This window comes from Neopelma chrysocephalum, unplaced genomic scaffold, assembly GCF_003984885.1.
Source record: "Neopelma chrysocephalum unplaced genomic scaffold, ASM398488v2 Primary Assembly neopelma1_97222, whole genome shotgun sequence".
Taxonomy (NCBI): domain Eukaryota; kingdom Metazoa; phylum Chordata; class Aves; order Passeriformes; family Pipridae; genus Neopelma; species Neopelma chrysocephalum.
In genome coordinates this window covers 3,134,947-3,161,840 of record NW_020925863.1, presented here as the reverse complement: position 1 = coordinate 3,161,840, position 26,894 = coordinate 3,134,947, and the positions used below count along the sequence as shown (strand labels likewise).

At 36.4% G+C, this 26,894-nt stretch overlaps 1 long non-coding RNA gene across 2 annotated transcripts in view; it reads left to right on the top strand.

Moving 5' to 3' along the window:
- Positions 1–26,894, top strand: part of LOC113961478 — a 159,957-nt gene that overhangs the window by 66,479 nt on the left and 66,584 nt on the right. For both annotated transcript variants that reach the window (XR_003532311.1, XR_003532312.1), the window contains exon 3: positions 8,676–8,758. This is a non-coding gene — a long non-coding RNA (uncharacterized LOC113961478). The remainder of the gene's footprint in view (positions 1–8,675; positions 8,759–26,894) is intronic.

Here is a 26,894-nt window from a genome sequence, read left to right as displayed (position 1 = left end):
GTTTCTCTTGTGGTCCTCTGACTTCTCATTTGCATTCATTCTGTGATTGAGCTGGGACACAGAAGTTGTTTGTTTTCTCTGCATAGCTTTATTTTACTTTGTTTGCATTAACATAGTTCCTAGTGTTAGAAGCAGGCTGGGGAAAGGAAGGCATGATTATGACAAGGCCATTGGCCTTGTTTTTATTTGATGGAACTCGTAGCTAAAATCAGATCTGTCACTGATCTCAGCACTTTATTTAAAGCTGCCTGGCTTTCTTCACCACTGTTTTCATCCTCAGAATTGTAAATCAATACCCTTTGATCTAAACATGAAAGCCTGGGAGGCTTATGTTGCAGATATCTTCCCATGTGCCTTGATTCGTTCAGTTCTATTGCTAAATCTAGTCTAAGGAAATCAAAAGCAATACTGAATTGACAATTAATAGCTTTCTCAGCCCTGCGAGAAAGTAATTTCTCAGAAAGTTTGAAACAAACTTTGCATTGTACTGGTCCATTTTTAGTATTCCACTTAGCATATGCAAGTAGCTTTTTGAAAGCAGAACATAGTAGCTGAACTAGGAACTTTAAATGCTTTTTCCTTTATTAAAATCTGAATTTTCTGAGGAATACTAAAAAAAAACCAAAAGAATATGGAGTAATACATCTCAAATTGCTGAAGGATTTTGAGGAACAGACATGTTTTGTCAGCTGTACCAATTTTCACCATATGGAGTAAACTGTAACTAAACTAAAATACAGTTCCCTTCAGTTTTTGCAGAAATCCATTCTGTAAGCTTTTCAGTGTCTTGTTAGTTCAATTCTACAGATACACTGAGTGGTGTGTCTCTTTTGGTTGCTATTTCATAGTGATTTTCTCCAAGATGCCAGGAATCCTCAATGTCTATTAATCAGCTCTTACAAACCTATGCTTTCTTTTAAATGATTCTATGAGGCAATAATATGATTTGAATTCAGAATTTTGCAACATATTGGAGAATGAAAATGTGTGGGAAACAGAAAATTGTTGTTTTGGTTGAGTTTAAAATAAATAGCAGTATCTCTGCCAGTTGGACTAACCTGAGGTGACTTCATGAAAAAGGAAAGCTTTTTGCTGTGTAACTTATGTTATAATCTGGTGATTAGTCATTAAATAACTCATGTCTTCAGCATTTGAGCAATAACTGCTGTTATGTCTGGGAACTCAGCTCCTTTGACAGAAGGATATCTTGTTTCTGGATGTTTGCCATATAGGGACAACTCATCCATTACAAATGGTTTGTTTGTGGCACTTTCCTAATATTTTCAGCTGTGAAAGCTTTGATATGGCCTGCTGTAGTAACAGCTTATCCTGAGGAATGTGGGTGTTTGGGAAAAATTTTACTGTCACAAAAATACTTCACACAAGAAGAAACCTGGCATGACTAGTGAAGCCTACTATCTACTGAGGATTTATCTCAGTATAACTGAAAGCTGATTTTGACCTACTGTTTTAGACTTTTATTTATTAAAATAATCCTTTTTAGATGCTACCTAGCTTTGTGTTTGCTAGTTAAGGTAGAATTTAAGTATAACCACAGTTAGCATTTATGGGGCAAAACTTTTCATGGAGAAAAGTCAACGAAATTACACTGGGGAAAATAAGATTGAAATTTAATGGACAACTGTTACAAACACATTCTCCTGTCCTACAACAGTTAGTATGTGATCATCTGCTGCAAAACAGCAATTAATGAAGCTTGGTAGAAATGTGCTTTCTACCTGGGGGGGAAAAAAGCTATTTTAGTTAATTGCATCTTTGCAATTAGAATTTACTGAAAAGCATGGCAATTTAACATACATATGGAAGTGGTTAGATTTCCTACACTCAACAGAGAGAGATTTCCCATTTAAAAGTTAAAATAATCAAATATTTCTGAGATAACCTGACTTTTGTATACTCCGTAACAGTAGGAGCTAAAACCAGTCCAAATCATTTTGTCTGAAATTATCAATCCAGTTTTGAACTTTCATTCCAACTCAGAAGAACAAGAGGTCTAAAAGGTCCTAATAAGGATTTTTCTAGTTTTTATTTTATTAAGTTCTAAATCTATGTAAAATAAACACAAAGTGAATTTTAGATATTTCTTGGTTTTTATCTTGACAAGTGGTGATTGGGAACTAAAGCGCCCATATTGAGAAAATCTTGGTCTAAAACTCAACAGGTGTTCCTTGGCCTTGAAGGAAAGAATGTGTGTTTTCCTGCCAAGAAATGTGTATTGAACCATCACCACTCTTAATTTTTCTAGGATATTTTTTTTGTAATTTTTGTAAGAAAAATGCTTTGAGAAACACAAGGAGGAAAAAACCCCAACAGAAATAAATACACTCTGTTTTCCCATTGTACGTGTATTTCACAGTATTTTGTTACAATAAAAAACCTCTACCCTGGTTCTTCCTGTTTCCAAAGGAATGCTGACATTCTCTTTGATTTTAATCTTAGCAGCGATGTGAACACAGTGTTTCTGGCAGTTGTGTTCTTTCTGTGACAGGTCTGTGGATTAAACTACCCAATTAAGCAGGGAGGTGGGTTTAGTTGACTTTTTTCTTTAAATGAATGCAATTTAAAAATACAGAGGTTTTCAAAATGTCATTTCCTGATTAGTGCCCTGTTATATTAACATCACTGCGGTGTGTACTTGCTATGCCTACTGAATACAAGTATATTAGGAGTCAATAAAATGGCAACTGTTTTATGGCAACAAAGAAAAACAAATACCTTAAGGCAGACCCTTGGTTTCTATAGGGCATGTTCTCATCTTGCAAACTCTTTATAAAACTGGAGTGAGGATTTTAATAAGAGCTTCATATGAGGAGGGCATATTGAACAATAATTCACTGTGCACCCAGAAAAAGAATATCTCAGCAAGGAAGAGTCAAAGGGAACTTCTAAGAGCAGCTGTATCTTTTTCATGTGTGAAATGCATGAACAATCAATTTTCCTAGGTATGTTAGGTTTACAGGATATTGTGCTTAACTTACGTGGGTAATGACAATACAGTCTAACCTCAATGCCAAGATAGATGAGGTTTTAATGCAAATTCATATTAAATAGATATGAGGCATAGATACAGGACAGGAGCTGCTATTTCTTTCAGGTATCTGTAACTGAAGTTGCTATGGCATCATTCTGCTACAGTTGTTGTATAGAAGTTGGTATCTTAAGCCATTTTCAATGTCAAGGATGCTGAATTTCTTTAAATAGGTGGCAGTGAACACTGAAGTAATGCTCCAGAGGCTGATCACTGTTTGCTGCTGGAAGAGGAGAGTCTGGAGAACATTTTGAACAGTTTTGATTTACTGTGAAATTTGCAATCTGTCTTCTGAATTGCCATCATTCTAGAGTAAGAGCGATACTTTGATGTCTCATGCTATCATCACGCAGTGTGGGCAAACTATGTATACTGAGAAGAGAGAGATACATAGAGGGAACCTATACAGTTTTTAAAATTCTCAAATATTCTGCACTGAAATGTCTCGTTACTTCTCTGCTTAATAACAGTCGCTTTTGCCCTTGCTGCTCACTTCACATGGGTTCCTATACCATGAAAGAAGAAAGTATCTAATGTAGAACTGTGAGATAAAAGTGCAAAAATTCTCAAATATTTTTGTTCTCCTTTATCAGTCTGAAATAACAAGCGCTAGAAGAGGAGGGAATTTAAAAGCTTTGCTAGTTCTCCTTTTAGTATACTAACCCAGGGTCTTCACATTAATTTCAAGTGAGAGTTTTATCACCTAATTGCCTTTTGCTACCAGCTGGGCATCTAGTCAGAACTAAGTGCTTAGGAGAAGCTGTGAGGTTTTGAGTTGCTTTGGGTGTTACTCCACCAGTCTGAGGTGCCTGTCACAAGCAGACTGTGTCATTGCCCAGAGGAAGTTCTCACCACTGGCTGTAATGGGAACCTTCCAAGCCAGGGAGGACAAGCTGCCTGATCGCTGCCCAATGTTAGAGGACATTACATTTACCTGTGGAGTTACAGCAAAGTCTTTAGTCAACTTGTCTATAACTGCTCTTTATAGCTGAAAATGATGCTCAGGTATGAAATACACTTAAGCAGAGACTTCAGGTATGTATATATACTTACTGGTGAACTTGGAAATTCCAGAAATTCCTCAGGGATTCATTTATTGGGACCAATTATACATCCTGACATGTTAATCAGTATTCCCGTTGTAGTCACAGGACCATGTTGTCCTGAATATAAATGCATAACTATCCCTCTCAGCCAACGTAATTCTCATGGTTTTCCACTTCTCTGTGTAATGTAGTGGAGTTTGTAGAGTTTGTGAAATCTTTTCATGGCTGTAGGGTTGTTAAACTAACAGATAACAGGAGAAGAAGACCTATGATCCCAACTCTAAAGCAAGGCATGCTTGTTAGTGGTAATAGGTAATATGAATTTTCCAGCTTTCCTAAGGAAAGGGAGGAATGGCTTTTCAAAAAATTGGAAAAAAAAAGAAATTGCTTGGGAATTGTTTTGGAGAGGTAGAGGGAGAGATTAATGATTAAATATGTTGAATAACCTTTTCCCATCTTTGATACTGTGGAAAGTGGTACATTGTGTGCATTAGTAGGGGGGAGATGAATTTTACACTTCTTTTTTTTTTCTTAATTTGTCATTTTTCCTATTTCTAACTTTTGAATTTTATTAAAAGCGAGAAGAAAAAAAATTGCTACGTATTTTCTTCCTGAAGAATTACAAAGGTGCTTTTTGAACTTTTTTGGCTTGCATAAATCTTCATTAGTTAAACGGCAATAGATGGTTGCCTGATAGCTAGCCTGCAGTTTTGTGATGAACATGGTTCACATGGTAGCTTTTCAAGCTGTAAGATGAGATCCAGTATATAATTGATATATATATCTACACACAAATGCATGATGCATGTATTTATATAAGCTAGGTTAAAAGAGGGTAATTTTAAACTCTTCAGAAATACTTTAATAAGACTGATTTTTTCAATTCTTTGTATGAGTATAGCCATCCTATCTGAGACAGCAAATTCTAAAAATTTCACAGACTTTCAGAGGGCACCCTTCTTCTCTTGCTTCCCCCCACCACTTGCTTTCCTTGGAAGGTACAGTAGTCTATCCATGACAAGCAGGAGTAGCTCGCTCTGCATCTTCCCAGCAATGACAGCATCCCTGACTGCTTCACACCTCAGAATCTGACACTTCCTAAATCCAGTTTTGTTTTTTCTTGAATGAAGGTCCCAAATCTTTCTTCAGACGGTCTTCTGATATCTAATAATGTTTTCATTTTCCCGTAGGTGAAATGGGACTCTTAGGATGACTCTTCCTGTTGTCAGAGATACCTTATTGTTATTTGTATTAGTTATGCTTTCTCAGTTCAGTTTGGAGAAATTACTGTGTGTCAGACACAAAGATATAACAGGTGTCTGATATTTATACTTTTGGATTAATTCTAGGAAACAGTGACACTAAGCTGCATAAGTTCAAAAAGGAGCCATAGCTCTGCTTACAACACAGAAATCTAGTGCTGTTGGTGATGTTCTGCCAGTGGGTATGAGAGTGGGAATTGGTAGATCTGAGGTAAATAGAGCAATACAAATCTCAAGGGCTTCTGAAACACAGAATATGCAAGCACAATTTTGAAAATGCACATTGCTGCTTCCCCTCACACCATCCACCTTACCTCTCTTCAGCTTCTAAAAATCAATTTGATGTGACTGCCTCTAGTTTGAAATTAGCATGATTTAACCTGTGATACAGGAAAAACCTTTCTCCATGGAAAAGGCCCTAATGGGAAATCTAATGATAGCATATTCCCCAAGGAAAGCTGCCACCTTAGACTGTGTCCCTGTAGGAGGGAAAGTGAACAACTGCGATATTCCATGTATAAAATGTGTGTGTGTGCATGTGTATGGTGACATGACACAATGCTTTGTGGCAGCTTATTTTGTTCTGGGTTCTTCACATGACAGATGAAATGATTTCTGTAATTATTCTTAGGTATAAGACCCAAAGTCAGTTCTGTTAATACTTGGACTGTTTGGCATAAAATACATTTAGGTATCTCATTTAAACATCCCTCTGGAAAAAAAACTCTGGAAATCAGAAGTGATTGAATGGATGAGCTGTAACTGTATTGCTTCTAGGCCCAGTAAAAAGGCAAGTGTAACAGGCTGATTTTCATTTCAAATATTTCATTTGCAGTGAAGTTTCATCCCAAGGCTTACATAACTAGACTTGCTTTCCTTGTAGCTAAATTAGCTCTTGTTTTACTTCTAGCTTAAATTAAGATCATTGCCATTTTATGTTAAGGAGTAGGAGAAAAATGAAATGTATCCTTACTTTAGAACAAAATTGTATGTTAACCATAACCAATGACAAAATACTACTTGTCATTACAAGTCTTTATCACTGCTTATGATTAGAAATAGGTGAATTATATAATTTGACATACCCCTGAGGAAATTATTGTACATGTATCTATACCTTATTTTAAAATAATTGATAGGTTAATAATTTGATGTGAATATAGAGTGTTTTAAAAATACATAATATAATTAGTAAATTCAGGAAGAAAAATATATATAGTCTCCTAAAGCCTGAAGAGGCTTTGTTGCATCTCTATTTGTTGTGTAGCAATAATGCAGTTTTTATTATTCATTTAGGGAAAACACTGCTTAACTTTGGTGAAATTTTTTTGCTCTTTCTGAACAGTCAGTGTGACTTTTGTCATACGTTTTTAGGTTTCCAGCTGGGCTGGTTTCTTTTCATTGCAAGATTGAAGTCAGTCAGTGTGTTTCCAGGATTACTGAATGGTTGAACCCACCTCAATGGTGTAGGGTCTGCAGAACAACAGTTTTGCAACTTACATGCTTAAGAGAGAGGGAGTATGTCCAGAAAAATTCACTCAAGTCATCTATCAAAGGTGCCAGCACAGCTGGTGGCTTTATTTCTCAGGGAAGCTGAGAGAGATGGAAGGGCATGAGAGGAGATTTTATTGATTGCTTTCTGGAAAAATTTTTCTGTGAGCTACCCTTGAAAAGAATGTAATTTGCCTGAGGTACAGCAGGAATGGTATGAAAAGCACTGGGAGAAGTACTTCCCTGATTTATATGGATATAAAATGATGCCATTCTCTCAGAGCCAGAACTTGTATCAGGAGCTCCACAAGTGTCACTACAGATGAATGTGACTTCATGTGTTTGATAATGATACAGGTAACTTTTGAACGATCTATTGGAAGGAAAACTGGAAGAGAGATTTTTACTTCTCAGTGAACTCATGTTCATGTAATAACAAAGAAGTTATCATTTTTGCTCTGGCCTGCCTTTGCTTAGGCATACCTTGTACTAGCTTGCTGGAGTGGTGGGCAGCATCTATATTCTTGAGACAAAAAGAGTACAGAGGCTTGGAGTTAGCAGAAACTTGGACCCTTCAGAAGCACTGGATGTATTTGATTATGATTGTCTTCATGAGAGTCTTATAAAAATGCCAAGCTTTGGTAGGTTTATTTGTCCGATATACACTGTGTCATACTCCTGACTCTTGTGTTGTCCGCCCATCTGAACACTTGAAAACATCTTGAACCTGATCAATCACTATCAATTGATGAATTGCCAATGGAGCTAAGCAGATATATAATGCAGAAGAGAACTAGGCCTTTAAGTTATTTTATCTTTTGTCTCAGTGTAAGCGTATTTAAAAGTCTATTCTGTATGGTAAATGCTGACTTCCTAACTGTTAAAATACAAGATATTGTGTCATCAGTAGAAGACTCCAGGAGAGGTCATAAAGGTATTTTGTTCTGTTTAGCTAATTTAGGCTAAAATTTTACACAGGCAAATAATTAACTGTGGGATGTAATGCTCTGACTGACTTACAAGACTGCTTTCTTTCCCATTTCTGTGATGAAAGCCTTGAAAATCTACTAGTGCATATTATAATACTTTTAACCTGTACTGTAATGTTGACTGTTTTAAGATCTGAAGCCAAAAGCATTATCCTCCTTAGAGCTGTTCAACAACCAGTTTCAAGTTTATCAGTTTTTCCACGTGAGATTCTTTGGATATAACTGCCAATCTGTGATTCAGATATAGGCTCATCTCCCACAAGTGAAAGCAGCTAAAATAAAATAAAATTAAAAATCTCAGTTTACAAATTATTATATTATATATATATTTGCCATTTTTCATTATTATAAAATCTGATAAATGAATTCAACTTGATAATTAAAATTTATATAAATGTTTGTGGAAGACTAATCTTACATATTTAAGGGAATAAAAACAATTTTTAAGAAAATAAAACACAAAAAGAACTTGGTGTTCCTGCATGTGACAGGTGAAAGGTCTAAAATCTGAGGAAATTGGATGTCACTCAGTTACTGTCAATCCTCATTGCTCCCTATCACACCACAAAACAACACAGTTAAGTTTTCTGAGTTACAGACTCTTACTGTACAGCCATACACTGACATAATTTCATACTGGCATTAATGTAAAATATTTGTGAAACAGTCTTGTTGCTGGAAAACACTGCTTCAGTAGTCAAAGTGATGGAGTCAGGCTCTGAATTTAATTTTGATTCACTGTATTGTTTCTTAAAGTACTTGCAGACTGTATTTGTATTTTTGTGGGCAAAATTTATGAATGTGTTTACAAAAGGTGAATTGTTTTATCTTCCTCCAGACTAAGAAGAGAGCCATGTCATTTGAAGTTCACAAAGATGGTGATCAACAAGCCACCAGAATTATAGATGGAGCTGTTCTGTGGTGAATAAACTGAGGCTTTCATACATTGAGCTTTTTGTGTGAAGATTCTGTGGCACACTCCTCAAATAAGTAGAAATTACAAAGTAGCAGTTATTGATTGAAACCTCAAAGAATTACTCCTACAAAAATAGTATTAGAAATGAAATAGTTATTACTGTTTCACGACTTCAGCTAAAATATTCCATTCTAGTGCGGACCTTTATTTTTTTGTTTTGTTTGATCAGCATTCTCACATTTTGCTGTCACTTTGACATCTAATGTTATATGTTGTATCTGAATATCCCATTGCTGCTCTGTTTGCAGTTATGTACTATTGAGTGGCACTTCAGGCATTGACTGTGTAGGTACCTGACTGTCTTCATCTATTCTGATCACATTTGGCAAAGGTGTAAAGCCCGTTCTTGCCAAAATCAGATCAGTTCTCGCTGGAGACTGTAACTGGCTGGCAGTGAGGATGCTCCTCGATGCAGCCCGTGGCCAAACAGCTGAGAGAGAAATGCTGCCGACAGAGCAGGATTCTTCCCACAGGGCTCAGCTCCTGGCGACAGCTGAAGCAAATGCAGGGGTTCTAAACTGCTTCTCTGCTCTCCTGGTATGCATAGTCACCACAGTTCTAAGAAAGCAAAACCCAAGCATCTGGAAGTGAATGTTAAAATACTGAGCTTTGTTCCTATGAATTTAGTCTTTTTTGGGCAGACTGTGCAGAGGAAGAAATAAAAAGGAAACTAAAATTTAGAAACTTTTTTCCAAAATTGTCTGTCATAGACTGTTTTACTGAGGCCTTGAGGAGTAACAGGGCTGAATTTGTGTAGTGGAATAAAGGGAAATGCATTCATCTGAAAGTTACTTTGCGTGCTGATACCAGATTTTATAGCTGATAAATTGATTTAAGGATCTCTTGATAGTTGCAGAGAAAAAAAAAACAACCAGAAATTCCAGTGAGATTTCTCTGCTTAAATACTTCTGAAACAATATACTGGTGGCTAGCATGAAAATGATGGCTGGAAAAACTGTTGCCCAAGTGAAGACCTCTTCCTAATTCTCCTTCAAAAAGGAAGAAAGTTTGAAGCTGCAGAATTTTTCTAGAACATACAGAACTTCTCTAAATGGATTAGCCACTCTGTTTTGTGTGCTTTTTTCCCTCTTAACTGTGCAGGAAAATGTGTTTTGCTATGCAGAAGCATTGAGTGACTACCTCCCTCCCTCTGGGAATAAACAGAAGACTTTATAGCAAGTAGATTTTGCTTCTTGTAGTTGTAATGAACCACAGAGGGCTTGTCAGTAAAAATTATCTGTGTATATATATTTTATGCACATCTTGTTATTATATATTTGTCTATAATATTTATATATGCTATACATATGTATATGTTCAGTACACGCATGTGTATTGCTATTATATGTATGTATAGTTATATATGCACATGTATGAGAGAGAAGTCAAGAAGTGGTCTTTAAGCTCTGTGGAAGAAATAGAAGATAGTGCTGTTATTTCCAATATGTGTCTTTTGGGAAGTATCATTTTGCATGACTGTTGGATAGTAATGACTCTTTTCAATGTTTGCCCACTTCTTCAAGCAATGATATGACCATTGTTAGATTTATTAAATTCTTTCCTCTATTCTTTATCTTCTGCCCAAAGTTTGTTGTCCCATTCAGATAGCTTTTAACTGGTACTTTCTGAATTCATTCGCACTTAGTTCAAAGGTTTTTGTATTTCTCTGGCAATGGTGCCTAAAATGAAGAGATCCAGCACACCTTGTGATTGAGCACACTGCCAACACAACAGATGGATGTGATTGTTGGCAGCCAAGAAGCCTTATGAAACATCGGTGTCAAATCATTAGAGACAGCATTTTTAACTCGAAAATATCTGTTAGATGTTCTGGATTTATGCACATGATGGAGCATAGTCTAATTCAGGTTGACTGAGTTATTTTAAATTTTAAAATATAATGCTTGAGTGTATAGTTTGAATGTTACCTGTGTAACCTTCAGCTGTTATATTTCAGTGTCTTCAGGATTTATATTTACTTTGCCCTGAAAAAAATTCATGTTACGGAATAAAGTCAAAGGACTAATACCTATGCTGGCTTCTTAGACCACATAGTGTGTGATGTATCATGTCATATATCCTGATTCTTTGCACACATCTAGATTGTGTGTAATTAATTGCAGGGATTAATTTACTTTTCTATTTTAGTGTCACATATATTTCTGCATTTCAAGTTGTATTCTTTTATTTTAGCTAATATAATTATACTGAGATAGGGTGACATTTTTGAGATATAACTGACCTACTAATCTTTTTCCCTCCTTTCCTGCCCTACATGGACACAAAATATTAACAGGTGTAAAACACAGATGGTTAGATATTTTGAAGATCCCACTGGATGCTTATCTATATCCCTTAGTTCATAATAACCTCTGAAATCAGAGGTTATTATGTTTAACTCATGTTAAACCATACTGATTTTATTAGGGTTTTGTGACCCTAAATCAAGTAAGTTCTTTAAAATGGTTACTCTAAATAACAAACAGTAGATTTCCTTTTTTAAAAATGATTGTTTGGTTATCTTGTTGAGTATGAAATGCATGACAAAATACTTGGGATCCTCCGGTTCATTATACTGCTCAGCATAATCCCATAAAACCAAGTTCCTGCCTTATTTTATTAACATGTTAAGCTCTTTCTGTTAATTTAGTTCTAAGAGAGCTTTCTGTATCAGAAGATGAGGGGTGTGATGGTATGTGGAAACCTGTGGCATGTAATTTATCTTCACATAGTGTTCACATCCAGATAAATGAAAGAGGGAATGTTTTTATGATGAAATAGAAACAAGGTGTTCTGGAAAGAAGATTCACAGCTTATAAAATCACTGTAATATGTTAAATTGGCACATTAAATCCAATCCCATTAATCAGTTCTTAGCTAAACACAGATATTTCTACTTCATATTTAAAATTAATGTCTGAGAATAATTTTTTTAAACCTGAGATAGTTTCATTCCAGACTGTATTATCCTCTGAAATCCAAAGCACTATTAACAGAGACAGGCAAGCCAGTAGATAGCAGGTAGAAGAGTTACTCAAAGCAGGCAGTTCCACATTCTTATCATAAATGTGCTGAAATGACAGTAGAGAATGTGCATGAGGAATTTAATGGAATTTTCTAGTAAATTCATAGTGGCCTTCATCTTAAAGTTCAAGAAGGCTTCTGAGTTTGCATTTATTCTGGTTCTCAAGCATACTTAAGGATGCCTGGAGGTGAGAAATCACAAACGCTTAAGACTATATGAATATAAAGTACAAAGAGAGAGAGAATAATTTATAATGCAGTGTCAGTGTTTCTGATTTTAAAACACTATCATGTTAACCTTTTTTTCCCCTGTCATAATAAAAAGATATGTATTAGTCCACATAAGAGTTTTACTTTAATTCAGGTTTCATTTTATGTTTTGTTTATTCTGCAGCTATCTATTTTCATACCAGATATGATAATGAATTTATATTTTGGGTGAAATGTATAGTCAGCATTTAAAAAAATTATAATATATGCATTTTATAACCATCCTAATTGGCAGATTCTAAGATAGTGTAGTACAAAACTTCACTAATAGCCATGGAGTCATGTAAATCTGTAAGATTCTTGCCTAATCTATAAAGTAAGTCCAAATGTAGGATATTTTTTATATTAGAATTGAACCATGATGAAACCACATCATTATTAATCATGTTTTGGTTACTAGAGGGTCAACCTGTCCCTCTTCTTCAAATATATAGTGAATTAGAGTTTGGTGTGGGAACCAGAGGGGCCACCCTCAAACTGAGCAAGTAGTGACAATACATATCAATGTGCACATCTATACCCCAAGGATACGGGAGGAGAGGAAGGGGAATTACTGGGAAGAAAATTCATCCTGTGCATTTCCAGGACTGACTACAATTAATAAGCATAGGCACTTGCATTCAGAACTATGTAAGGTATTGGATAGTTCCAAAAGTCAGGCCAGCCTGTGACTGCAAACTTTAGGAGCAGTATGCCTGCTGATGCAATTAGAAGTATCTTTCAGGAAATCAAGGAAAGGCTTTAAGACTTGTTCCTTGGCAAATGTCTTCAAAAGAAACACCTCTACTGCATTTCAGCTGTCACAGTGCTGGCCAATGCACACACTATTTTCAGATGCACTGTGACAGCATATGCTCCCTCTCTTACTGGAATAATTTTATTTGATTTCAAGAAAAGCAGCAGAATGGAGCAGGTTGAAATGATGTTCCTGTTTGAAAGTGGCAGAGCAATATGTCAGTGTTCTGTAGGATGCTGTCTCTCAAATAAAAGAGAGTTTAATTTCCCCTATCCCCCCATAATAAAACACAGTTCTTTTAAGTTAGAAAATAATTTAGATAAGTTTATTAATTTTCTATACAACTTTTAGGTGGTGGGTCAAAAAGTGCTAATTTTAGTGGAAAGGTTGAGGCTGCATCAGCAGATCTTAAAATGCTCAGATGCATCTTTTAATTCATGCAAGGTGCTGACAGATGAAGTGAGGTAAGTAAGTGCTGGTGTAAAGCAGTGCAAGGTAGTACATGGGATATGGATATAATTCAGGGTAAGCCATAGATTCAAAAGGTGCTGCCAGGCTAAGAAAGAGTGTCTGGAGTAGATTTAATATATGAATGTTGAACTGCAGATAAAAATGAGCTAGAATAAGGTGAGAATTCAGAAAGGGGCTATTACACTAATCTAAGACCTGAAGGTGGCATGTGCTGCTTGAAAACAACATTTTAGGCTGCGGTGAAAAAATATCACTGAACTACAGATAAGTGATTAGAGCTGGGTTTTTGTTAAGGTTCAGGTGGCAGGGTCATCAAGTTGGAGAAAAGTTTATCTAGAAATGGTTTGCCTGTGCTTGGTATTGATGATGAGGGGTTACTGGTGGGACTGGGGGCTTGTACAGGGCGAAGGATAACGTGTTGAGAACGGGCTGCTTGCCCAGCCTGACCGCTGAAGCTGGTAACAGTACTAGCTACAGACTTCTGATGAGGCATGTTCTGAGAGCAGGGCAGTGAGAGGCCACAAGGTGCTTCACTTCTTTTTGCAGTCATTCATAAAGGTGATGCATAGTTGTCTTGCCCAGGGTTGTATATTCTTTGTAAAATGAAGATATGACTGCTCAGACATACACACTGTTATCCATGTGTAACAGCTGTTTTCACCGTTATAGAAATGAAACAGGTTCAACTGTGATTCCTTACATGTAATATTAAGTTCAGCCCTTATTTTAATCAGTAGGCATGCAAAAAGAAAATAACATTAAAGGCTGTAGCGCTGGCATGCAGCATGGGGGCTGTTACAAAAGGAGATTGTGAAAGTGAAGAAAAGTTGAAGAAATCAGAGGAGGAGAGAGAAATCAGAGATGACTGGGTTTACCCCTTTCAATTTGAAACCATTTGCTTTTCAGAGCTCCGGTTTTGTAAATCACATTAGCATCTGCTTAACCTTAATCACAGTTATAGTCCCTTTTTATTTCAGTGTATTTGCATAAGTAAAGTGAAGCATGTGCAAGAATCTACAAAAGTAAAACAAAGGTAGGTAAGATATTTATATTCTTTCACCCAGTTATATTCTAATGCTGCATGTCCAAATCCAAATGAAATAACACACAGGAACACCATGTTAGTGATAAGCATTCTAATTCTGAGTTTCCCACTAGGATTTAAATTAGAATCTGATTTGCAGACAGCCAGGCTACATTCTGAAGGCAAGTCAAGTCTTGCTGTAATTGCACTGGCTCTGATTTGTTTTCTAAATCACCTGTTTCTCTAGTTGTACTTATTTTAGGAAATAAAGCTTATGTTGGACAGGAAGTAATCTGAAATCTTACAAAATATCTTCTGTATCCGTAAGCATTTAGGACAAATTAACTATTTTGAAAGAACACAAATACAGCAGGAGTAGAAATGTAATATTTAGATTGGACAGGACTTGTTAATTGGAAAACCTGTTACATATATAGTTGAATTTTCCTGTGACTTGCTAGCTACTTTTATACACTACTACACATCAGTGGAAGGTCTGCCCTGTGTTAGAGATTGTCTCTGCCTTAGCACTTACCAAAAGCTTGGCAGTGGTAGTAGTTCAGTAGGAGAGATCATTGCTTGGTGTGCTCTCTGGTATAATCACACCACTTTTGTGTCATTCTGTGATCTCTCTTTCAGCCTTTCTTGCTTCTGTTGAGACTTATTCCTAAAAAAGACAGACACTGGGATGTGGGGTGTTGTAAAAAAGCACTTTTAGGTATAGTGAGAAGCACATGAAGAAGCTACTTGAACAGATCATAGGTGACCTAATGTCTTACAGTGGGGCACCAGATCATGGTAGACTTCTGTCTGAGAGCTGGTGGGAGACTGCTTAGACTGGGAAACTTCACAGTGCTTCATGGCTTCTGAGGCTCCCAACTCCTGATGGCATTCCAAGTTCTAATGCAGTCTGTAACACTAGATTCTCACCTGTCCACTGGTCTCCATCTCCTCTCCTCTTGCACCTGCATTCTGGTTTCCAGAGAAAATAAGTCTGAATATCAAAGGTGGATCGAAGTCATGTTGTCCTCACACCAGCAGCAGCCCTTGGTGTGGATCTGCAGCTCGCTTTCTAAATGTTTAAGTCTTGTTGGTAGGGGTTAAATATCACTTTTCACCCTCTTGGGATTGGTAGAAAACCTGAACTTTGTCCAGGGGAAACCAAGTTTTCCTTTCTTGAAGTGGTAACTATGATATTATGGCAACTAATTTTGATATGAGAAGTCCAGGTTCATTTTTCAGTTTTGACCGAAGATGTTCATCTGCCTGGCATGTTCTTGAGGATGCCTGAACCATCGTGATGGGATAGAGAAAAAGGAGCAAGTGAGAAGGTGAGGAATCTTTCATGCTGTTGAAATTGTTCCCCAAATAGTGGTACATACCTAGTGGTGGTACAACAAAAAATTGAAGGCCAAACCCAGGAATTTAACATTTTTAGAAATGCTTCTAAGCATGTCTAATCCTTTCATATCCCTTGGAACAGCATTATGAAAATGAATTCAAACTAGGAACAGCTTACGAAAATTAATTCAAGCAAGGCATATATGTGAAAAGCTGCTGAGCAATGCTACTGAAACTGAGTTACCTTTAGGTATTTAAATCTTTGGAGACCTGTACAATGAAAAACTGATGTTTCTGTCTAGTATGAGTACCTTCAGTGTTAAAGGAAACTTCTGTAGAGATTTCAGGATAATTTGGGAGCTGGGCTCCCAGTTTTAATGTAAATATTTCTGCAGTTGCTTTTCTTGAACCTTGCCTCTGTTCTTTCAAGTCTTCTCATGCAGTATGCACTTGTATAACTTCCTGTGACTGAAGTTTGGAAGACTACTACAAATAAAATAATAAGAATAAAAAAATACGATAGGGATAGCAACTGCAATGCCAGTAAGGACAGAGGAATCTACACTGTGAAATCTGTGAGAGTTCTGTTTTTAGCTTCACTGGGAGGTAAAACACTGCCTATCACCCTCTACCTCAGCTGTGGTAAAGATTTCTGAATCCAAATTCCTGCAACTGCAGTCATGTATAGAACATTTTTGTGCTGTTACTTCTAGGTTAGTGCATCTTTATTTAAAAGAGAAAGAGATTTTTAAAGTCATACTGCTGAACTAATTCAAAATAATGCAGAGTTATTCCATGAGGTTGATTTTGAACCAGAAAACAATGTATGCTGATTATTACTGAATAACTGGTAGAAAGAGACTATAATACACATCCCCAAACATCCCAGTTTTTAATGGTGAATACTGAGCCTTAAATTGTAGTTGTTCTCATGGAGGTTTCCTGGAGTACATGTGCTGAGGAAATGAAATTCTCACCTTCTCCTAAAGCCGTATCTCTTCTATCAGTATGGGGAAGAGTTTTGGGACTGACTTATGCCTACATCCCTCACTTGTGAAATATTATATCATAACTGGAATGGTCGGAACTGCTGCCTGGGTTAAGTTTAGTTAAACCAACTGTACAGCAAAATATGAATCTGTCAGATTATACTGTCCTTTAATTTGCTTAATTTCATTGTGTGGGATTAACACTGATGAATCTCATATAGTGTTTCTTTATGGTGAGATGTGGTTTTCCTAAATGTGTCTTAAAGAAATGCCTGTATTCCAGACTAATTAAAAACAATAGTTCTCCTAAGTAGGAAGTATTCCTATTGAAAGATCAAACTATTTTTGTAAGAGTGCTTCTCTGAAACATACTGCATGTAGCATATTATTCTCAGGATAACAGCACAGTTAAGTGTGCAGATTCTTATTATCTTGCCTATATTTATATTCAGAACATTGGGAAGTGTGTCAAGAATTTGTTGCTCAGGGAGTATATACTTGAAACCTTCGAATCTTAAATATGATTCATGATATGTGCCATAGGTTGGTAATATGGTAATATTTCTCTGACTGATGTTTAGATGCTTCCATTAAGTGAATTGATGTCTAATTCTCACTCTTGATAACATTGTTCAGTCATTATTTAGTGCTGCAAGATGTGGAGAACATGGTGATTTATGCAAGGAGAGCCCTGTGGGATTGAGTGTATTTTAAGCAGAGCTTTGGTCTTGTGCTGGACCTCAGCATGTGAGTGAATGTCATATTGAATGAACATTATAATCACAAAAAAACCCCACCTTTTTCATGCTAGAAAGTTTTTAATCAAATCCCACTAATTCTGAATTTATTAAGACTCTAGAGGTTAGGGAACTTTTCCAGAAGATTAAGAGCTGGTGAGTGGACAAATATTTTATAACATATGCATTGAAAAATCTTTCAGTTTGGAGAGTAATTTTAGCAGACTTGTGGTGCTATACAGTTCGGGAAAGGTGGTCTTTGGGATTGTTCTTGTATATGCCAATGGTTTGACAATTCCTTCTGTAATTTGGAAGTTTAATGGTATTATTAGAAAATAAATCCTCTTATTCCTCTTGGAAGTGTGGCACCACGTGTAACATTTTAAAGAGAAGTCATATCCGTGTGATCAAGTGGGACAGAAGAGGAGGTGATCAGAGAATGGTACCAAATATGGGTGAGGTAGTAGGAAGCATTATATATGCCTGCTTGCAGCAGCCAGGTGAACAGAACACAAGTGCAAGGCACCACGTGCATCACTTCTTTCTTATCACTTCCTTTGGGCTTTCTTATCTTCAGAGCACCTGTGCTTTAAACAAAGGCTCCTGCCAGTCTGTTTGCTTCTTGCTGTACTGATTCAGGGCACCTACTAACAGTTGTTTGCTACTCATTAGGATGAATCACCATGGTAGTAACCAGCAGCCAGATAAAAGACTGGGAGCCGCAATGGTGAAGCTGACATTGTCTTAAGTTCACTCAGTTTTTACATAGCAAACTACATGCAAATAAAGTAAGTCTTTAAAGGGCATCGCCTCTATAGCCATTTTTGTCTCTGTGACCTTATTAGATCCATAGGATCTCCTCCCCGAGCCAGTGCCCAGTGTGCACGTCTGGGGGATGCAGTCAGTGTCCCTCCCTGGCAGCCCTTCGGTGTGTCAGAAGCCTGTAGGGAATGAAGTTGAGAAACTCACAGCTTCATTTCTCACTAGTTTAATGAGGTTAGTGATAGACTTTGAAAGAGATCACTTGATTGATTCCTTGGCAAGCAGCCATTGCAGAATTCCTCATTAGGAAGTCTCATTCAATCTCTCCTAAATTATGGTGATCAAACAGCCCAAGCCTGTTGAGGACTGTAAAGAAAAGAAATCAACTTTTAAATTTGTTTAGGGCAGAGTAAAATGAGCAATGTAGAAAAGGGCTATTTGATTTATATTTAGATACTGGTAGTTCTTATTCATATATTGTTTAGGTCCATGATTTTTGTTGCTGCATGTATGGTACAGCAAAGTTTAAGAACATCTTTTTTTTTTTTTTTAAGAGGTGTGTGGGGATGGAATTTGGTAAAATTAAAAAGCATGGGATAAAATAAGACCTTGTATTAGATCTTTCTCTCGTTCTCTCCATTTTACATTAAAATAAATATATATTATAAGAATTAAAGTATAGCTGGGCAATTTCAGTTGTTTGCATTCTCCTGAATACTTCGTATCTCACCATAGCACTGCCACCTAAGAGTTGAAAATGCTATCCATGGTGTAAGAAGTCATCTACTAGCCAGTTAAGAGCATAAACTAGTGAAAATCAGGACATCTCAGCTGTTTGAAAGTTTGGAACATGTGCAAATATTACTGTAACTCTCACTGTTTGCCTGTGGGCAATTTGTTGAAGTTGCACATAGTTGGTTGTCTAGTTTGTTCAAGTGGATTGTCTCCCTGTGGAGATGCAAATCTGCTAACACCAGATTTATTATATGAATGCTCAAAAAAATATTGTAAACACATCTTTTCCACTGTATTTATCTACCACTTTGGGGGGAGAAGGGTAAAGTAACTGAGGTAAAATAATTCTAAAAATCTTTTGCAAATAATTCCCCATGTTTATTTAAAATTTATTGGACTGCCGTTCTTGTCCACAAGCTGAATGGCTACCAAAGTGTAGAAAGGTCATACAAGAGGAATTCAATAATCAATCCCTGTCCTATACTCTTACCTACAGGTACCTACCTTCCTCATCTGCCCATTGGTAAAAACAAAATGCAAGGCTGAATGTTACTGTGGTTTTCACTGATACTGCCTTCTAAAAGTAAATGGCAAATGCCTATTGGCTTCATTACAACTGCAGTCCCCCACACTTCATGAATATTCATTGAAAGAGCAAGATTATTCATGGCAAGTAAACATAGAAAGGAGATAATATAAAAATCAAAACACACAGGTGAAATTTCACTGCTGTCACCAACAGAATTACCATGGAAACTCTCTTATTATATTTTTAAAATCTTTTCATCATTGTTTCCTTTTTCAGTTAAAATTGTCCCATTTTCTAAAGGCAGATTTTTTAGGAGATATAAAGCATTTGTCTGGGAAACCATTTGGGGCTGAGGGAGAAGAATTGAAGATTGTATGTAGTGAACTGTTAGGCTACTTTTACACTACAAACAATCCCCATCGAAATAAAGACATTTAAGTAGGGTGTGGGGTTTTTTTTTTAATTCTCTTGCTGGTTCTCTCTCTTAGACGGTATCATTTACCTGATCTGTTTGATTTCATATAAAGAGTAGCAAAAATATCAAAACAACAATGTCATCATGTGTATCTCCAGAAAGGACAGAGTAGAAAAACAACAGAGGTATTGTGTATTAAAAGAAGTAGATTGCATGCTGTTTTTCTGGTGCACCTTTCTAAACCCATTACATCTCTAGCTTTTGATTCCCCCAAAGGACAGTAGAGTTTCTCTTTTGCTCTCCAACCCCTCACAAGATGTCGATGTCTGGGTCAGATATAATTGATTTACGATTCATGGCTGACACTTAACTGGCTCTTCAAATGCCATTCCTCTCCACAGTAGAGGAATGAGAGTCACTGTATTAGGTAAACATACTTTATGAAAAGATGCAACAGCTTTTTTTTATATGTTTAAACCTTTTGTTGTTCTCTTCCTTGAGTTTCTTGCTCTTCTTTTATGCCTACCTAAAATCATGATAAAATATGGCAGTTACTGTTAGTATTTTAGCAGGTAATGTGGCTGCTGCCTCGACAGCTGAAAATGCCTGCTCTGGAGAGTTTAAAAGCCATGATGAAATGCAGTTAATGCTTCAGAGCTCTGTCATATTTTTATCACCACAGATTAAAGTCTGTGGAAAAAGAAACTATTAGAAAAAAGAACTAATAGTTCTCCTCTGTCACTGACACCAATTGGATTACAGGTGGCTAGCAGACATCAGGAAAACTGAGAGAGTCCACCAGCTCTGCTTTGCAGCATTGAGGACTGAATGTACTTTATAGCATGTAATGCCCTTTACTGCTAAAAAGAGAAAATTCACTGAATTGAAGTTATGGTTATAGCCTCCTGTTCAGTTTGTCCAGGACTAGAAAGTTGGTTGAGTGGGACTTTATTAATTGTTTAGATTTGAAGAATGTGGGGCATTTCCATAACAACTCAGTTTAGTGTAAACTCAGCTCTTTTTTCCCTCCCGCAAGCTTTGAATAAGCCATGCTTTTATTCTGTTTTATGAAGAAAAAAAGGTGTTGATCTATGGTTTATGCCCTTTATCTCTACCCTAGTACACCTCAGCAGAGAAGTGGTAAGTGGTTCCTTGATAACAAAAAGATTATTTGACAAGGTTTGGTGTGGGGGTTTTGGCATTTGTTTGTATGTTTTTTGGCTTTAATCAACTCTTAAGAAACAAGAGAGATTCAAAGACAAGCTTTTATTTACTAATCCCTCCCATGATCCATTTGAAATGGAACTGTTTGAAGTGTTACTGCAGTGCTACTTCGTAAAAACTCATTGTGGGCGTGTTTTGAAGCCAGCTGTCTTTTTTCTTATCTATATTAATCTTTGTTTATGCACCACTTTCCAATATGTGATATACTAATATGTGTCTAAAGCTAAATGAATCTTTGTATCTCCTCCAAGTAGTATAAATAAGACAATTCAATTTTGGTTTTGTCCATCTCTTACATAACCTCAACCATTTTTCTACTATTTTGAAGTACTTATTTTTCTCTGTGACATTCAAGAACAAAAGATAGGTCTTTCCATGCTTCACTGCACAGCTTTTAGGTTTATCTTCATACTTTTGATGGACAGTTACTATATTTTACTGATCCATACTTCATGGTTGTCATTAAGCATACATGGAACTGAAATACTTTGTCCTCTAAAATAGCGTTTTCTTTATATTTTTAGTGAAAATTAAACAAGGAGATGCTACACTATTGTTTTTGTTCAGTAGAGACAGGCTGTCACTAGAGAGTAGTTAAATAGTGTTTTTCTGGCTGACTATGATGCAAGAAATATTGAGATATCCAGCCAGTCTTGCATGGGTGTTAACTTACATTTGGATTCTGATCAAAGCATCTAAATACCTGCATTACTAAAAATTTTCACCCTCAGAAGAGCTAGCCCTCTGTAACTGGGCATATGCTGCCTGTCCTGACTGTGAATGACTGTGCCAAAATGTGCTTTGTAGAACACAGCTGCAGAACTGCTGGAATTTCTCTTTCAAGTGGGGAAGGGATTCCATTTCTTTAGTAATTTTTGTTGAAAGCCACAGCATTTAAATTTTCTTAATTTGCTACTATGTCACCACTGGTTTGTTGTAGAAGAAGTCTGTGAAAATGTAGGTTGTTCCCCCTTCAGAAATCTCCTCCCTTTTCACCGATCTTCTGTTACAAGATAGAGCAAAGCAATGTATCTTCCTTTGTGTCAATCACCACTTTTCTGTTCTTGAAATAAATCACTCTTGTTAACCTTAGGTTCATTTCCTTCTCTTCCTGGCTTGTCTTTTCTAATGTTCATTCTCAAGTGTAACTAGAAAAAATAAATGAAAGAAATGGAAGTAAAGATGGAATGAGATACTACAACTGTGTGATGATTCCTAATTGCAGCTTTCATTATGCTAATAGTAAGTATTCTTGTTAAATCACATGGTGCATAGATAGCTTCATCCTCACTATTAATATAGTGTACTCTCTGTTTTGCAAGTCATTCTGAACAATTAACTATACTTTTTTTTATAAAATTCAGAAAAATCAATATTCTAGTGTACTTCTTTGCAGGTAATTGATTCCAGTGAAACAAAGTCCCTAGGTACGAGGTTTTGCTTTCTTATTTAAAAGAATTAAAGGCAAAATTAGTATTAATCGCTGTTAAACTCTCAAAATTGCTATAGAACTACTACTTATCTAAAACGGAAATAAGTGTACATCTATTTTATAAATGGTTAGTAGTCATTTTAACACTAAAAGACACTAATTTTCTGGGGAAACTCACTCTTACATTGTTAAAACAGCACTATGAGTTTGTGATATGTAACAAACATTTCCTCATACAGTTCTCAATAATGTAGATATTTCTATTCTGTATCATGACAATGGTTTAAAGAAAGATGTTAGGGTTGATGCTTTGTCTCCATCTGAAATAACAAAGCCAGTCAATTAATACAAAGTATAGCAAGCGGACTGTCTCTGTGGCTGGTACAAATGCTGAAGAGAATCCCATCAATAATTATTTTTTTTCATAGATGCATAAAAATAATAACAAGGTTTTTTTCAGAGATTTAACTGGATACCTTTATTATCAATTATAAAATCAAATACACAATACACTTCTTCTCATTATGAAATAATTTTCTCTGTATTTCTGCTTTTTCTCAAAATATGTCTTCCATGACAAATGTCATGTAAATAGATGTACTTTGGTGAATGCCGTGGAAGAGTACAGACTTGCTTTGGATATGAGGAGGTTTGTAAAGAGTTTTATCAGCACTCTTAACTGGCCAAGAGCATTCTAAGGGGAGGGAAGAGTTTCTTCCTCACCGCTAGTGTTTAGTAGTTACTTATGTCTTGAGGAGTGGCAGCTCATAGTACAAACGTCAGGGGGCAGTGGTAGAAAGGTCTGCCTTGCTAAGCTGCTTGACGTTGGCGGTACTGATGTTACTGGGAAATATCCTGCAATTTTCTTTGGGAGTAGAATTCATCTGGTTTTGAAAGATTGGCATAAAGGCATCGAAATAGTGGGTGTCTTTGTGGGTAACAAGTGTGATACAGCAGGTAACAGAGCTCCACATGTTACCTGCTGTAACGTGTGTGGGGAGGTGGCTGTGTTTGCTGTACCCAACAGAGGGGGATGCTGCAGGGTCAGCGGCAACTGCAGCTGCCTGGAGACCAAAAGGGTGTTTAGTTCCACTGATGAGTCTGGTCAGGGGACCTCGGTCTATGGCTAGACCTGTATGTGTGCAATATATAAATAAGAAATCAGAAGTGCTATTCATCACAGCCTTCTCATTTGTCTGCCTGTCTTTTAATTTTCACTGTATCTCCTGTCTTCCCCCTGTCCCCCCCAGGCTTTATTGCTTATATGTTCAATCAGTACATCAAATATTAAAGATATAGACTGAGATTAATAAAATCATTCATGCTGTCTGTGTTTGCTTGGCATCAATAGCCAGCTAAATAATACTATTCTGAGAACTTTGTTAACATCAGTTGATAAAGCTTCTGTGTGCAGCAGAGCCTTGATGGGTTAGATTGCTCTGTGTGAGGTGAAGGCTTTTTGATCTGGGAACCAGAAAGAATCACACCAATTTCAACTCCACTTAAAACAAGAAAAACTTCTACTTTGGAGAAATAGTAAAGGACAGGATCAGAAAGAAAAGATGGGAACACTAAAGAGTTGATCCCAGGATATCACAGGCATTTAAAAAACCAAGTGAATATTATGGAAATTGTGCTAACTCTCACATCATCTGATTAGATGTGTTAGGTTTATTCAGACCACAGTGAACAAATTGAGAAATTAAGAGGACAAATTGAAATGGGTTAGTTGTTCTTTAATGAAAGAAATATGCTTAGATCAAAGTAAAAACTGAAAAGGCAAGCTAAAAGGTTAGCCATACATTAATAATTCAACATCCTTGAGATTACTTTCATCGTAGTAATTTGAGAAAGAGCCATAGTCTGTGGCTCTGTGTTCATCCATGAATCTGTGTGCAGTCTTTAAGTAGGAGTAGAGCATTTTGGTCAGTTTGGCCCTTCTGCTGGCTGCAGGAGGCAGTTCATTAAAAATTGCAGGGCTTCAGAAAGAGCTCTAGAGCTTTCAGGGAAGGCTGCTGGTCGGGGAAGATTAAGTTGAGGGGTTTAGCTAAGTAAGATACTAGTAGTCTGCCTGGAAGTGGTCCCTGGAAAGAAGAATTACGTGAGGAGGTCAGCAGAAAAGCTTATGAACAGAGAACAGCCTCAGGGCTAACCTAGAATTTATCTTTTTTTATTAATTGTGCTGTTACACTGGTGGTATGATGCATACAACAAAATAAATTAACAGTGTTTGTATGATGACAAAGGTGACTGTATTTTGGGAGACTAACTGTGCCTTGCTTTCTTGGATTATTGTGGAAAGTTACATATTTTCATATGACAGTGGCTCTGTGTGTGTGTACACAGTTCATGGTATAATGTACAGATTTTTAATATATAAATGTTAAGTAATACTTTAAATGTGGTCCTAATAAAAAAAAATGGTTCATTTTTCTCACTACAACTAATGGTTATGGCATATTAAGTGCTGTATTCTTACTTTCACCAGTTTAGTTCATAAACCAGCAATTTCCCCACATGCAGATAGTTTTAACCATGAGTTATCATTTGCTGTTTCCGAACTGTCAGAGCTTTAAGTGAACACAAATTTTAGTTTGAAGAAGTTTAACCAACTTTAAAAAAATATACAGAAGAAATCTCTGAAAATAATCAGAATACGTGCCAGTGCTTGTGTGTCCCAATGTCCATATTTTGGTTCGATAAAGAGTTAATATATTAGGCAGCTGTCCAGAGCATTCAGAGCAGTTTAAAAGGTTTAGTGAATCTGTTTTCCCACCATTAAACTTACTGTGAACCCATGGGCAATACTGAAGTTGGGGGTTTTTGTGAATTTGCTGTTTTAGTTTGGTTTGGTTTGGTTTTTTGTTTTTTTTTTTGCATAAGTTAGTGTGGGTTTCTCAGACAGTTGTTGCATTGGAAATCACGTGACCATTTCCAGCTCTAAAATTTACAAACACAGCTTTAGTTTTGGCCAGGAGATTGTTTGCGTGCTTGCATTCTATATTCCAGTAACAATATCTTTTATCAGTTTTGGTTGGTGTTAAGTGTTTCCCTTGGGTTTGTTTGAATGATCATGCTTTAAGATTTTATTTTTTTAGGCAAGGTATTTGATCAGACTGCTATGTTTTCAACAGGTGTGTTGTACTTCTAACCTGCAAATACACACAGTGCAAACTTGGAAGACTGCAGACTTAGAAGAAAATTCTGAGAGAGAATAAAACTGCAAAAAGCAGAAATGTTTAAACCTTGAAGTATTATTAAATGAGATGCAAATGGTATTTGTGCAGTGCTAACAGAGAGATCTCTAACAATGGTTTATGGACTTTCACAGAATTATCATTGCAGTGGATTCTTTTTTCCCTCTATTGAGTGCAGCTCTTTTATTTCTTTCATCCCACATACGATTCCTCCTCTGAGTGTGGTTTGGTGAGTCATTACATATTGTGTTTCAATCAGAGAACATGGCATGCTAAGAAAAATAATTCAAAGAAAGACACCCAAAAAATTTGAAAAACAAATTCTTTTAATCAAATTTTTTCTGCTTTTGCAATAAGAAAGATCAATAGTAACTCAGTAAGAAATGCTGTGCTTATGTTTGTTTTTGAAGACCATAATAATCAATATTCATTTTGGAGCATATCATTGATGATCAGAGATGATCAACAAGATGATTGACTTCTTAATTGTCTGGCTTTAGAATAAGGTATTGTAGACAGCTGGCCCCAAGGCTTGTATTAGTTTGTTTTCTTCCTTTTCACTAGGGTAGATTTCTAGTGGCTTTAAATCTTTTTCTCAGCACCTGTATATGTATACACATACATCTCTTTTCCTCTCAAGTGGATTACTTCAGGTGTACAAGGGGTTCTTCCTTCTTCTACACAGAGGACGTCACTTGTTCTGAATCTTCTAAAATAGGTAATACATGATCTGTTCAAGTCAATTTATTAAATCCTAGAAAGAAATCTTTCAAGGACTCTATCAACAGTTCAGAAAATATTGGTTTGGGGTTTTTTTTACTGTGTAATCTTCCTTTCCATTTAATAACTAGCCCATTTTCAAATAGTTAATACTTTACAGTTACTCTGTTTGAGGGCTCTAAAATGTATTTCTTTTTCAGCATTGGCTGAAATTTTGCTGAAGGGTTGCAATTTTTTGCAGTGAACAGTGTGTGGAGTCATTGCAGAAGTGCTTCAATGTGCTTGAATGTGCAATATATACAAAGTCCTGGTGGGATTTGTAAATTATTGCTGTAGAACAACTATATGCAGGATAAGTGGTAGAAAAAGAAAAGCTAAGATCAGGACAATTGGAAGAAAAGGGTGCTGTGGAGATCCTAATATGCTACTTTCTACTCCATCACCTGAATTTATAAGCTCTCTAAATGCCTTGCAA